The following is a 14,420-nucleotide window of genomic DNA, read 5'->3' on the forward strand; positions in this document are numbered from 1 at the left end:
TCGACTTTCCAAAGAGCATCCCACCAACATTCAGACAGACAACCTTAGTGGGCGGCACGGTGGCACAGTGGTTAGCACTGCTGCCTCACAGCGCTAGAGACTTGGGTTCAATTCCTGCCTCAGGCGACTGTGTGGAGTTTGCACATTCTCCCCTTGTCTGCGTGGGTTTCCTCCCACAGCCAGGTGAATTGGCCACGTTAAATTGCCCATTGTGATAGGTAAAGGAGTAAATGTAGGGGAATGGGTGGGTTGCGCTTCGGCGGTTCGGTGTGGACTTGTTGGGCCGAAGAGCCTGTTTCCACACTGTAAATAATCTAATCTAATCCCATCTCTGCAATTCTACTGCATTAGTCGCTCTGCCTAAACTGCACATTTTTGGATTGTGGGAGGAAACTGGAACACACGGCAGGAAACCCACAAGGACATAGGATGAATGTGCAAACTCCGTACAGACAGTCAAGGATGGGATCGAACCTGGGTCCCTGGTGCAGTGAGGCAGCAGTGCGAACCATTGAGCGAGCCCTAGTGTTCCGGTGTATAAAATAACATTGATTTTAGGAGGCATTATTGAATCTTTACGCGGAGAAAGTAATTGTGCAGGAGGCGATAAAGAAACATTGTAGCTGAGAACAAAATATCAGAAAGTGCATGATTTATATTGTTCCCCACAACAATATAATGCGATATGAAGCATTGCGAGAAAACTAAGAGATATACTGGCAGTTCTAGGGAACCCCTCACGATCCACCGAAGATTTGTACGAACCGGGAAAGTGTAGACGCCGTTCTGATGTAGAAAAAAAGTTTTAAACTGATTGTGAACATTATTTTAAAAAAACTTATTAAATAATAAATAATTTATATATGTTTTAAATAGCGATCCTGGTGACCTGCGCCACAGAATACAATGGGGTTTCTGCTTTTAAAAGCAGCATCTTAGAACGTCCTTGAGAAAGACAGTAGTCATGTTTATTATCTGCTCACCGATCAAACACGCCAGTTGTCCTGCTGATAACATTTTTTAAAAAACTGGTTGTTATAACATCACAAGTATCCAATTAATTTTGATTAATATTGTTCTATGTCTTCCCTTTCTGTTGATTAACATTTGGAGGCTTTTTTTTTGTTGAAAGCTACTTCCTCCTGACAGTACAGAGGCGTTTTGCTTCGTGACATTTCATAATTGACAGCTCAAACGGCCTCTGCTAATCTCCCTGGGCCTGGCTCCGCCGTATGTACCAATCAGTTTGATCCAGGCGAGTGAGCAAAACGTTTACAAATAAGCCAAACGATCGGAAAGACTCCAGCGAATTTGTGGAAAGCACAGAGCAGCCAGTGGGCACTGGGTTGAAATTCACGGCAATATCTCGTTCGAGAGCGTCTGACTGGATATTCTTGACAAAAGAACTTGAAGATCAACGAGTACCTAGTCCAGGTAAACAAACTTGAGTTCAACCTGCTTCCTTCATAGGCGGTAAAGCAGTTCAGCATTTCTCCTTCTTTGCACAGCGTTATTCTTTCGAAGCATCGTGAAAGAATCTTGCCTAGATTGTGATAATCTTATTCATTATTCTGGGAACGAAAGAAAATAAATCATAGGATATTCGAGTTGGGTGACAGTTTACTCTAGTCTGGCTTCTTGAATTAAAAATACCTTTTTTTAAACAATATGGATTTTATTTAAAGTTCCAATCTGATGGCTTGCTCCCTGGCTCAGATTTATTTTGTTATACTGATAACAGAAAAAGTTAAAAAAAAAAGGCAACCGATGCCTTTCGCCCAGTGGAACAAAAGCGAATGGTCACAAGTGAACACACTAGACAAAGCCGGATTTGTTACTTTTTTGGAAGCCTGTGTATAGTCTGCAACGAAATGATAACATGAAATATCATCAAAAGCTGCAACGTACTAAAAGTAAACTTCCTTAAAACTATAAAAAGATGATTTCTCACCTCCTCATAATTTTTTGGATTTGAAACCCGTTCACCCAGGCCTTTTTCGTATTTTAGCATTTTCCTCTCTCCTTGAATCTTTTATTCCTTTCCTTGATGGGAATTGTTTGCTCAAGTGTCTATTTTAATAGGCGTAAGTAATGAAAAGTTTTTTTAAACATAGTATGAGAGATATTCAGAAACAAAGGTACAAAAGAGAGAATTCCAGAAAGAAACCCCCAAACAGCCGAGGCATTGTTGCCAATGGTGAACTGAATAGTACAGAAAAGGGCTGCATCAGGAGAAGAGGATATAGGGCTGTAGCAGATAAAGAATGAGGTGGGAGTTGAATATTTTGGAAATTTGAAGTTTGTGTACATGAGAAGGGAACAAGACAATAGTTGAGGAGGACTTACTGTGACTACCGATTAATTTTGAAGAGAATGAAGTAGTTAAGCTGAGGAGTGATAGACAAAGGTAAGGTTTCTGCAGTAAAGGAGCTGTGGTTGGGCCAGAAGCTAAGTTGCAGTGAGGAAGGAAATAGTTCTGTGCCATTGAATAGTGTTCCATGTGATACTTAAAACTACAACTTTCCAAAATCTTTATTTACATAAAATGAAATCAGAAGTCACAAGCCATAGGTTATTAAGGTATTGTTTTCTGAAATATATCTCTTTTCATAAAAAAAAACATCTTTTGAGTTACTCAACATACAGAGTCCATCAAGAAAATAATCAAGCATGAACATGAATGTATTCTTTTTTCATGAGATCAAATTTTGTCTGTTCTTACACATGCATTGCAGAAAATCTTTAAAGCATTCAAGTCTGCTAATTGGTACATTTGAGTTGTGTTTGAGAATAGGCTATTATCAGAATAGTAATAGTCCACTTGTTGCTGAGTTCTCATTACCACGATGAGTGTTGATGTCATTGCGTCTGGGTTAATGCATTTGTTAGTGAATGATTGACTGATAGTCATTTAGATCCAAGTTTAGTTGGAAAAATCTGCTTAAACAGTAGACCATAAGACTATAAGACATAGGAGTGGAAGGAAGGCCATTCGGCCCATCAAGTTCACTCCGCCATTCAATCATGGCTGATGGGCATTTCAACTCCACTTACCAGCATTCTCCCCGTAGCCCTTAATTCCTTGCGACGTCACAAATTTATCAATCTCTGCCTTGACGACATTTAGCGTCCCGACCTCCACCGCATACCACGGCAATGAATTCCACAGGCCCACTACTCTCTGGCTGAAGAAATGTCTCCGCATTTCTGTTCTGAATTTACCCCCTCTAATTCTAAGGCTATGTCCACGGGTTTTAGTCTCCTTGCCTAACGGAAACAATTTCCTAGCGTCCACCCTTTCCAAGCCATGTATTATCTTGTAAGTTTCTATTAGATCTCCCCTTAATCTTCTAAACTCCAATGAATACAATCCGAGGATCCTCGTATGTTAGACCTACCATTCCAAGGATCATCCGTGTGAATCTCTGCTGGACACGCTCCAGTGCCAGGTATGTCCTTCCTGAGGTGTGGGGACCAAAACTGGACACAGTACTCCAAATGGGGCCTAACCAGAGCTTTATAAAGACTCAGTAGCACAACGGTGCTTTTATATTCCAACCCTCTTGAGATAAATGACAACATTGCATTCGCTTTCTTAATCACGGACTCAACCTGCATGTTTACCTTTAGAGAATCCTCAACTAGCACTCCAGATCCCTTTGTACTTTGGCTTTATGAATTTTCTCACTGTTTAGAAAGTAGTCCATGCTTGTATTCTTTTTTCCAAAGTGCAATACCTCGCATTTGCTCACATTGAATTCCATCAGCCATTTCCTGGACCACTCTCCCAAACTGTCTAGATCCTTCTGCAGCCTCCCCACTTCCTCAGCACTACCTGCCTGTCCACCTAACTTCGTATCATCGGCAAACTCTGCTAGAATTCCCCCAGTCCCTTCACCCAGATCATTAATATATAACGTGAACAGCTGCGGCCCCAACACTGAACCCTGTGGGATATCACTTGTCACCGGCTGCCATTCTGAAAAAGAACCTTTTATCCCAACTCTCTGCCTTCTGTCAGACAGCCAATCCTCAATCCATACCAGTAGCTCACCTCGAACACCATGGGCCCTCACCTTGCTCAGCAGCCTCCCGTGTGGCACCTTATCAAAAGCCATTTGGAAGTCTAGATAGACCACATCTACTGGGTTTCCCTGGTCTAACCTACTTGTCACCTCTTCAAAGAATTCCAACAGGTTTGTCAGGCATGACCTCCCCTTACTAAATCCATGTTGACTTGTTCTAATCTGACCCTGCTCTTCCAAGAATTTAGAAACCTCATCCTTAATGATGGATTCTAGAATTTTACCAATAACCGAGGTTAGGCTAATTGGCCTCTAATTTTCCATCTTTTGTCTTGATCCTTTCTTGAACAAGGGGGTTACAACAGCGATCTTCCAATCATCTGGGACTTTCCCTGACTCCAGTGACTTTTGAAAGATCTCAACCAACGCCTCCGCTATTCCCTCAGCCACCTCCCTCAGACCTCTAGGATGTAGCCCATCGGGGCCAGGAGATTTATCAATTTTAAGACCTTTTAGCTTTTCTAGCACTTTCTCTTTTGTAATGGCAACCATACTCAACTCAGCCCCCTGACTCCCTTTAATTGTTGGGATATTACTCATATCTTCCACTGTGAAGACTGACGCAAAGTACTTATTAAGTTCTCCAGCTATTTCCTTATCTCCCATCACTAGGCTTCCAGCATCAGTTTGAAGTGGCCCAATGTCTACTTTTGCCTGTCGTTTGTTTCTTATGTATTGAAAGAAACTTTTACTATCATTTCTAATATTACTGGCTAGCCTACCTTCATATTTGATCCTCTCCTTCCTTATTTCTCTCTTTGTTATCCTCTGTTTGTTTTTGTAGCTTTCCCAATCTTCTGATTTCCCAGTGCTCTTGGCCACTTTATAGGATCTCTCTTTTTCTTTAATACATTTCCTGACTTCCTTTGTCAGCCATGGCTGTCTAATCCCTCCCCGGATAATCTTTCTTTTCTTGGGGATGAACCTCTGTACAGTGTCCTCAATTATACCCACAAACCCCTGCCATTTTTGCTCTACTGTCATCCTCGTTAGGCTCTGCTTCCAGTCTATTTTTGTCAGTTCCTCTCTCATGCCCTCCTAATTACCTTTATTTAACTGTAACACCATTACATCCGATTTTGCCTTCCCTCTTTCAAAGTGCAGACTGAACTCTACCATATTATGATCGCTGCTTCCTAAGTGTTCCCTTGCTTTAAGATTTTTTATAAAGTCTGGTTCATTACATAGCACTAGGTCCAGAATAGCCTGCTCCCTTGTGGGCTCCATGACAAGCTGTTCCAAAAAGCCATCCTGTAAGCATTCCATGAATTCCCTTTCTTTGGATCCACTGGCAGCATTATTTACCCAGTCCACCTGCATATTGAAGTCTCCCATGATCACTCTGACCTTGCCTTTCTGATATGCCTTCTCTATTTCCCGGTACATGTTGCGCCCCTGGTCCTGACCACTGTTAGGAGGTCTCCCATTATGGTTTTTTTGCCTTTGTGGTTCCTTAATTCCACCCATACAGACTCCACATCATCCGACGCTATGTCATTCAGTGCCATAGATTTAATTTTGTTCTTAACTAACAAGGCAACCCCGCCCCCTCTGCCCGCCTCCCTGTCTTTTCGATAAGTTGAAAATCCTTGGATGTTTAACTGCCAGTCCTAACCCCCCCCTGCAACCACGTCTCTGTGATGCCTACCACATCATAATCATTCACGATGATCTGTGCCATTAGTTTATCTGCTTTGTTATGAATGCTACGAGCATTCAGGTAAAGTGCCTTAATGCTAACTTACTTATCATTAGAGATATTGGAAGTCATAAGATGTCCTAAGTTATCCTTTCTTTTTGCTGCATTCCCAGTCTGCCTCAAGTTTAAATCCGCCTGCACACATGCTATCCTGCTGCTTATCTTTCCATTTAACTCCATACTCCCTGTCGCTTTCATTTTCCCTTCCCCCCAACTCAGACGTTTAAAGTCCTGCTGACCACCCTATTTATCCTCTTCGCTAGAACATTGGTACCTGATTGGTTCAGGTGAAGACTGTCCCAACGGTACAGATCCCCCCGGTTCCAAAACTGATGCCAATGCCCCATGAAGTGGAATCCCTCTTTCCCTCACCAATCCCTTAGCCATGTGTTTACTTCCCTAATTTTCTTATCCCTATGCCAATTGGCATGTGGCTCAGGCAGTAATCCGGAGATTATGACCCTTGAGGACCTGTACTTCAATTTCCTTCCTTCCAGTAACACTTTCCCCAGTTGAATGTGGAACATCTACAGATCTAACAATAGATCTGGTTGTTCACTTTCTCCTCGTATGATTTGAGGTGACAACTGTTCTACACAGGTTACAGATTGCCAAATGGACTGCCATTTATTGATTGTTTTGAGCGCCTGGCTCTCCAACTCTCAGCTCTAGCCATGATCTGGTAAGTTTCTTTTTCAAAGTTATTTCACTTGGATCTGATCACTTACTCCTTCTGCTACTTCTGGCTTCAATTTTTTTTTACGCTGTTGAAAGAATAGTCTGATGTGATGCAACATTGGTTCCTGGACTTGGACTACTTTCCATACTTTCAGGCAATGTATTTCTGAATTGTTTAGATTGAAGTGCACAAGTCAATCTTATCTTTGGATTACATTGAAATGTACAAATTTGGATCTATTCTTTTGCATCTTTACTTTTGATTATCCCATTGGCAATTTTCACCACTGCCTCAACATTTTTATTTGGTTTGGAGATGATGGGAAATTCAGAAACATACACAATTGTTTAGGAGTGTCTGAAGTATTCACCTGTGTATTAAGGGACTTGTAATTCATCATAACATTAAGGATATCATGACAATTGGAGTGTGCTTTCAGGCACTCTGCAGTTGAATTGATAAAAGAGAGGTTGAAAAACATCCATGAGAATCATCAACGAATTAAGTCCAAACAAAGGCAAGAGAAGTGATCTACTGGCCAAACATAACCAATGAGATTTAAGGACCACATCAGCCAATGCAGTGCTTATAATGAGCATCAAGCTAAGCAAGTTAAAGAGCCCATCATGACTTATCACATTCCAGACACAGCATGAATGAATCTTGGAGTAGAACCTTTTACTCTCTCTGGAACAGTACAGTTCACTGAATACATATTTTGTGAAAGATGGCATGGCCAGCAAGATAGGCAGTGTTTGGACTCCTGGGCCCATCCACTTCAAACAGATCACTTCCTCTCTTCTCTCATTACACTTCCTGTCTTTCGTTTTCTTCACCTTCTTCTTTTTGGCGGCAGTACAGAATGTGACATTTTGGGGAGAGCAGCTGGAACACAACTGTTGGCAAGGTGATGGCCTGGCCTGGCAGTGGAGCCACGAATTCCTGGTTGTGATATGCCCAGAGCAGGGAGTCCAGGTGTTGGCGTGTTGGTCGCTGCAGCGGAGCCAAGGACTCATGGTTATGGTAGGCCCAGAGCGGGGACTCCAAGCATCAGTGAGGTGGCATATGAAGTGCCGGTGGTGTAGTATGCCTGGAGCAGGGAGTCCAGGTGCAGTAAAAGCGGTGATGGCAGTGGATAGGGACTATTGGTTGCGGTAGGCCTGGAATGGGGATTCCTGGTTATTGGCGAGGTGGTGATAGCAGCTCTTGGTTGTAGTAGGCCTGGCGCTGGTGATTCCTGGTTAATGGCAAGCTAGTGGTAGCAGCTCCTGTTTGTGGTAGGCCAGGGACTCCTGGTTGTTGCCAAGATGGGAGCAGAGCCAGGGGTCCTGATTGCAGGGGGAATGTGGGTCTAGCAAGGGATTCAGCATCGGTGGCTTGTCAATGAGGTGGGCGTAGCAAGGAAGACAGGGTACCTGAAGAGTGGCACCTCCAACATTGGTGGATCCAGCACAGGTGTCGTTGGTGAGTTGGCTCAGGGCTCAGGACCAGTGGCGGAACGAAGATAGACCCTCTTTCAGCTATATGTTTTTATTCTTAAACTATTCAAAATGGCACCAGATTATGGCAACAGTTGAAGCTTTTCATTGTATTTTACTGTGTTGTCATTGTGGAGTACAAGTGAGAGTAAATCAGCATCATTCATCAGCATCATTCATTCATTCACTACGGCTCAGACCACTGGACGTCTCTTCTGGTAGTGCGGCACTACTAATCCAAGCTTGTTTCAGCTGAAATATTGGAATTTTTCTGCGTCCATTATCTGGAGGTGCATATCTTCTTTCTTTTTGTTGTACGAACTCTTAACTCAGTTTTCCTCGTGAGATAAGTATCACTCCATTATTCAGCTTGACTTTCTCTTCAATGGTTTCATTCTCAGATTTCCATCTTGAGCATCTTCAGACAGACCTGTAGGTGTTGAATGTTGCACGTAGCACTCGTGTTTCTCTAATGCTGCACATTCAGTTGAAGCTTTCATTGTGCAGTAATTATTCTAAAAGGTACAAACCATTTTTTTTGGTCTTGAAACTTTGTGAGGCACAATCATTGGCTAACATCTCTGCAACAGCCATTGTTATAGTTTTGCTTTTCTTCTTTCTAGCAAAATACTCACATGCAGAGTTGTTTCAGATTCTTGTAAAATATTATGCTCCCCATGTTGGACATGCTTTTTCGTTTGGGTAGAGTCCTCCACAGTACTAACATCCATTGAATACTGTGATGCAGAACTGCCACGGAGTTTCTGAATCTGTTAGATCACGAAGACACTGCTTCTCCAAACGCCTCAAGCATTATACAATCTGGAATTGATTTCCCAAGCAATCAGTGCTTATCTGTTTTGCTATGTGAACTTAGTTAAAAATCAAACAAAACTAGGTTATAGTCCAACAGGTTTATTTGGAAGTACTAACTTTTGGAGCACTGCTCCTTTGTAAGGTAGCTAGTGAACTTAAACCAACCCCTGGGTCTTTCATCTCTGTGGATGTTTTTAAAGCCATTTTTATTTTCTTGCACTATTTTTGGTGAAACTTAAGTTTGGTGGTTAACCTCAAAATTCTCATAACGCTCAGATGCCCAACTGAGTTTAAAGTCTTTGAAATTCCAATACCAAGAGGACTTTGTACTTCACCTTATATTTACTTCTTTCATTCCAATTACTTCCCTTAAGATTATATATAATCTTTCAACATTATGGTCATGACTGTTGATGCTCAAAATTCTACAAAGATTGATTATCCTACCTTGGCATTACTCAGCAGACTTAAGGATGAATAAAACTTGTTATCGGAAAGATTCAGATAAAATTATTACTGTACTGCATTATTGAATGGAACATTCTAAAACTACTCAACAATGCTTAATAGTTTTGCAAATATTCATTACATTGTAAAGCATGAAAACTTGCTGATGATATTAATGGATGCACACTTAACCCTAAAGCATTGGTGAGACTCCTCAATCCATTACATAACATAGATATCTAATTAAGTATCAGGAAATAAAAGCACTTATTTTATAAACTTCATTAATACATAATTTAAAATTTAATGTTAATTTGAATCTTGGTCACCATTCACTGCACATGCTTAAAAAAACTTGAAATTAGCAGATAAGAAAATATCAGTTGACCAGTCAAACCTGCCTTATATTCAGGATGCCCAGACATCATGGCTACACGCTTCCTATCCTCTCCACCATGGCCTTGTGATCTAGTGGCATAAAACTTTATATAAGTATATAAATGCTGATAATGGAAAAGCTAGCATTAACTATTGTTCTCCAAACACCTCAAGCAATTGAAATCAGTCTAGGAATTACAGTAACCACATGCACATTATCTTCTGCTTTTTATGATATAATCTCTGTTCCAGGGAGTATAGTTCCAGGAAGTGTATGTCCAGCTCCCAGATGAGGACATGCAGAGTCAGCATACACTGGACAAATCAACAATGCATTCCAGAGGTTTATCTCTTTTCAAAATGATTTATATGATCATTTATTAGGAAAAGAAGAACGGTGTATGATCTAACCTAGTGCAACAACAACTGCATTTATAATTGTTTGGTAGTACAGAACTTGAGTATTGCTGAAAAAGTTACACATTCTGTTGAAACTTTTTGCCTTGCATGTATTGGGACAGTTCATGAGAAATACCAAAATAAAGGGAAAATAAATTATGCTGTATGCGAGGAGAATGCTGATTGGCTGGCTAGTGGATTCAGATGAGAGAGGTGATGCCATGAAGAATGTACCAGTTAGTGATGACTGAAGGTCAACTTCCAATCTGTTTAAATTTAAATAAAGTGTGGCAGTTAGCTGCCAGTCATCATTGATTGGTGCATTCACAACGCATCACCATTATCCATAAGAGTACACTTTCCAGCCAATAAGCACTCTTCTTTCATTATCCGTAGTGTTTTTCTTTACTTTGATATATTTTGCAATTCACCCTGATGAATGCTTGACACACTGCATTAATATGTGATCATGATACAATAGAATATTCCAATGTGTTTCACAAGTGTTAGCAAACAACATTTATGTAATTTTATATAACAACAAAATTTGTTGCTAGGCTTTTTAAAGAGAAATTAAGCCAAATGACCAAAATTTGATCAAATAAATAGGTTTTAAGGAGTATCATTAAGGAAGGAGGATAAGTAGAGAGGTGTACACACTTAGGGAGGGAATTTTGCAGCTTAGTGCATTGATGGCTGAAGGCACAATTGCTACTTCTGTGTTTAAAATCAAGAATGCTCAAGAAATCATAATTTGCACAGCAAGTGATATCAGAGGGTTATAAGGTTGGATGAGATTAGGGATGAGGACAAGGAGGAGCAAATCCATGGAGGATTTTGGAAGGAAGGATACAAATTTTAAAATTGAGACATTGTTTAATTGGGAGTCAGTATAGATAGATGAATGGAACTTGATGTGAGTTAAGATATGGGGTTGAGTTTAGAATGACTTAAAGTTTGCAAAGGTTCCAACTAGTGAGGTTAATCTGAACTGTTGGAATATTCAAATATGGTATTAACAAAGACATAGATGAATGTTTCCGTGACAGAAAAGCTGAGGTAAGGGCTGAGTTTGTCAAAGAATTGGAAATAGGTTGTCCAATGATGATATGGCTGTATACAAATAATGATTAATTTAGATGCACATCCCCTGATCTTCACATATTTGTCAAACTGAAATAATTTACAAAGGTGTGCAATATAAAGCCCTTCCATAATTTTATGTACCTTTATGACTTTGCCTCTAAATTTAAGCTGTTTTAAAACATATAAAGCCAGGTCTTTAAGCTTATTGAGTACTATGCGTTCTTTGAGCTGAGAATAAATTTCATATCTCTCCTTTTGAACTTTTTCAAGGCCAACACATAATCACCTGGGAGGAATAAACTGGGTGGAGAACTGCAGAATGTTCACAACAGTAGCTGTTGTTCAAGGGCTGCAATTATCCTTGCCAAACTAGTTTTGTGTTCAGCATTCAATAGTCACTAGTTGGTTAATAATTTTGTGACAAAAGTCACTCTACAACATGGTTTGCATAGGACACAGTAGATTCTTGTTTCGAAATGTTATTGAATACTTATTACTGTCTTTGGCAAAGGTAGGGAACTAAAGGCACATTTGCTGCATAGTAAACTTAGTCTAAACTACTTTTCTCTTTGTAATTAGTGTATATGTTTTAGACTGTAATTTACTATGCAGACTGAACGGCACCCTGCGCCCAATGGAAGTTTAATTCCTATCTCTGTGGCAATTACTGTCTGAAACAGGAAGTCAACTCCAAACACATTTCTATTACACAACTTAACTACAGTAATTAAAAAGCTACCAAGACTCTGTCATTTATTCTGTGGTCTGTAAAATATTGGACTAATTGTACCATTAAGTATTTTCTTCGAGAATTTCAGGGTGGCTCTTATTTTGCAATGTGAAATTGGGCTGAGATTGTCCTGGCTGAGAATTGGAGTAACTGAATGGTAACAGCAAAAGTAAAGAAAACGTGGAAAGAAAAAAATGACAACAAAACAACTTGTTTTTGCTTAAAACAGTATGATGTTTGATAAAGTCATTCTTTGTCTGCATACAGTGACTTTAAATATTTGGAAATAGGAGAAATCAGTCATGATCTAACATGAGGGAACATGTGGACAAATAGATAGACAAACTGAGATTTTCCTAATCTATCACTGATGATTGAACAATAAGTAAAAAGGAGAATTCCAAAAAGAGATTGTATGTGATTATGAGAACAAGTTTGTTGATGGTCTAAAACATCTCAGGACTTACAGAAACTAATGGAAGGTGTGATGCCTGTGATAAGAAATAAAGTGGAGCTTGGAAAGGAGGTTTGATTATGAGAGGAAGGGAATAGTAGCAGAGGCAGCTGAACTGGACTCCATCTTAAACCCCAATGCTAACCTGGCTTACTTATTGGAAATAAGGTAGAGTTGGTCTATTGCCAGTGTTAGACATTATCTAGTTTTATGTTCCAGTTAAGTCATTAGAGAATAAAATTGATGGGATCGATCCAAACCCCTCCCATTCACTGGATAGGTCAGGTGAAAGTTCAGGCTTTCTTGACAATGTCTCTGAGCTGCTCAGACTTGTTGAAGGTAAGCTTTGCAGACAGGAGTGGAGGAAAGTGTTTTCAAGAAAAAGTGATCAGTAGGATAATTATTATAGGGGCAATCCTCGTTCTCAGGATGATCCTGGAGTTTTGAGCAAATTTGGCAGAAGACATCAAGGCCCGATAGCACTGATGAGAATGACCAGGATTGGAGAAAGAAAATAATCTATTGGACAAGGATATTTGTGTGATCGTTAGCTGTCACACATGACCTTGTCTGTAATTAAGCACAAAGAAGTGGAGAGACTGTATCACACAGTGCACGGATGGTTTGACAGAATATGAGCAGCAGAGTTTCTATGAAGGGAGAGATTTAGCATGAAAAGGTCAACCTTAAGAGCAGAGTAGAATGGGCAAAGTGAGTTGAAATAATGATTAAAAGAGCTGATAAATGATATTTGCTCAACATAGAGGCTGAAGAAGCAATGGTAAGAGGTTGGCTTGGTAAGAGATTTGACTTAGGATTTTGCAGAAAATAAGGATTGGAAAGAGGACAGAAGAAGAAAAGGATAGTGAGGGGACATATGCTGAAAGGAGAAGGCGCTAAAAGAGTAGGGTGAGAGATCACAGGGTAGTTTCGGTAATGTAGACATTATCACCACTATGATGGTTTCAGTGAGACAGATGATGGGTGTATACCCAAATGAAATTATTGAGTCTGTTGTGAGATAATACTACCTATCAGCCATGAGATTATAGGGCCTTGTGGTATTATCGCTGGACTCTTAACCCAGAGACTGAGGTAATATTCTGGCAACCTGGGTTTGAATCTTCCAATGGCAGACGGTTGAATTTGAATTCAATAAAAATCTAGAATCAAGAGCCTGTGATAACCAGGAATCCATTGTCAATCGTTGGAAAAAAACATCTGGTTCACTAATGTCCAGTAGGGAAGGAAACTGCTGTCCTTACCTGGTCTGGCCCAAATGCGACTCCAGACCCACAGCAATGTGGCTGACTGTTAACTGCCCAGGCAATAAATGCTGGTTATCCAGCAACGCCCTCATCCTATGAATGTGTAAAAAACATTTGATGCTACCAGTAACACAACAGTAAAGGATGGCAGGATCTGTACTCATCGATCAGTGACTATTCTGGAGGGTAATTTTGAGAAGGGCAGTGATAGCTGGAAGTGCCTGCATTATCAGTTGTGGATGGAGCATTTGAGGCAGGAAGGAGATTCATAACATTAGTTCTGCCCCACAGTAGGCAAACTGAATGGGGCAGCCGGCAAGAGATGTTAATGTAGCAAGCAGCTAAAAGGTGATTGAAGTCAATCAATTAATTAATTGACTGGGTAGGTGGAAAGGGGGTCCATGGAAGTAGCTGCAAGACTGATAAGCACATTTATAAAAAAAAAGCTTTCCACAAAGAAAGTTGTCTTGACTTTTATCTCATTGACAGGCCTGGATCAGATGAACATTTGTAGTGAAGATGGTTAGGCCAATGAAAAGATTGGAAATGAAAACCTCCTTTCAGACAGAAGATTGCATTTTGAGTTACTTTGGAGGCAAATGGCTGAAACCAAGTGCAAAGTGTTTGGATATAATTTCCCACCAATGTTTTGTGAAACCGAACGTTACAACCATTGAAAAATGAAGTTTACATGTGGACGTGGGTTTGGTATTTACTGAGGTAGAAGCAATGGATGTCCTTGGCACTGTCACTTCTTACTAAAAGCAAGATCAATTGTAAAGCACTTGCTAAGCTAATGGCTCAATGTGAACAAAGTTTGGAAATTCTGTAAAATTCTAAGAAAAATGACGGATTAAATGTGGTCAGGTTTTGATAAATTTAGTAAGCAGAATGGATATTT

General features: G+C 40.2%; 1 protein-coding gene across 1 annotated transcript in view; it reads left to right on the forward strand.

Moving 5' to 3' along the window:
* Positions 1–1,312: 1,312 nt before the first annotated feature.
* The window catches only part of rhbdl2 (rhomboid, veinlet-like 2 (Drosophila)), a 67,463-nt gene continuing 54,355 nt past the window's right edge, over positions 1,313–14,420 (forward strand). Inside the window, exon 1 of the mRNA XM_043717814.2 lies at positions 1,313–1,434. The gene's annotated coding sequence lies outside the window, so the exon portion shown is untranslated. The remainder of the gene's footprint in view (positions 1,435–14,420) is intronic.

This window comes from Chiloscyllium plagiosum, unplaced genomic scaffold (assembly GCF_037043375.1).
Source record: "Chiloscyllium plagiosum isolate Xiang-an unplaced genomic scaffold, Cpla_swu_hap1 HiC_scaffold_30, whole genome shotgun sequence".
NCBI classification, from domain to species: Eukaryota; Metazoa; Chordata; class Chondrichthyes; order Orectolobiformes; family Hemiscylliidae; genus Chiloscyllium; species Chiloscyllium plagiosum.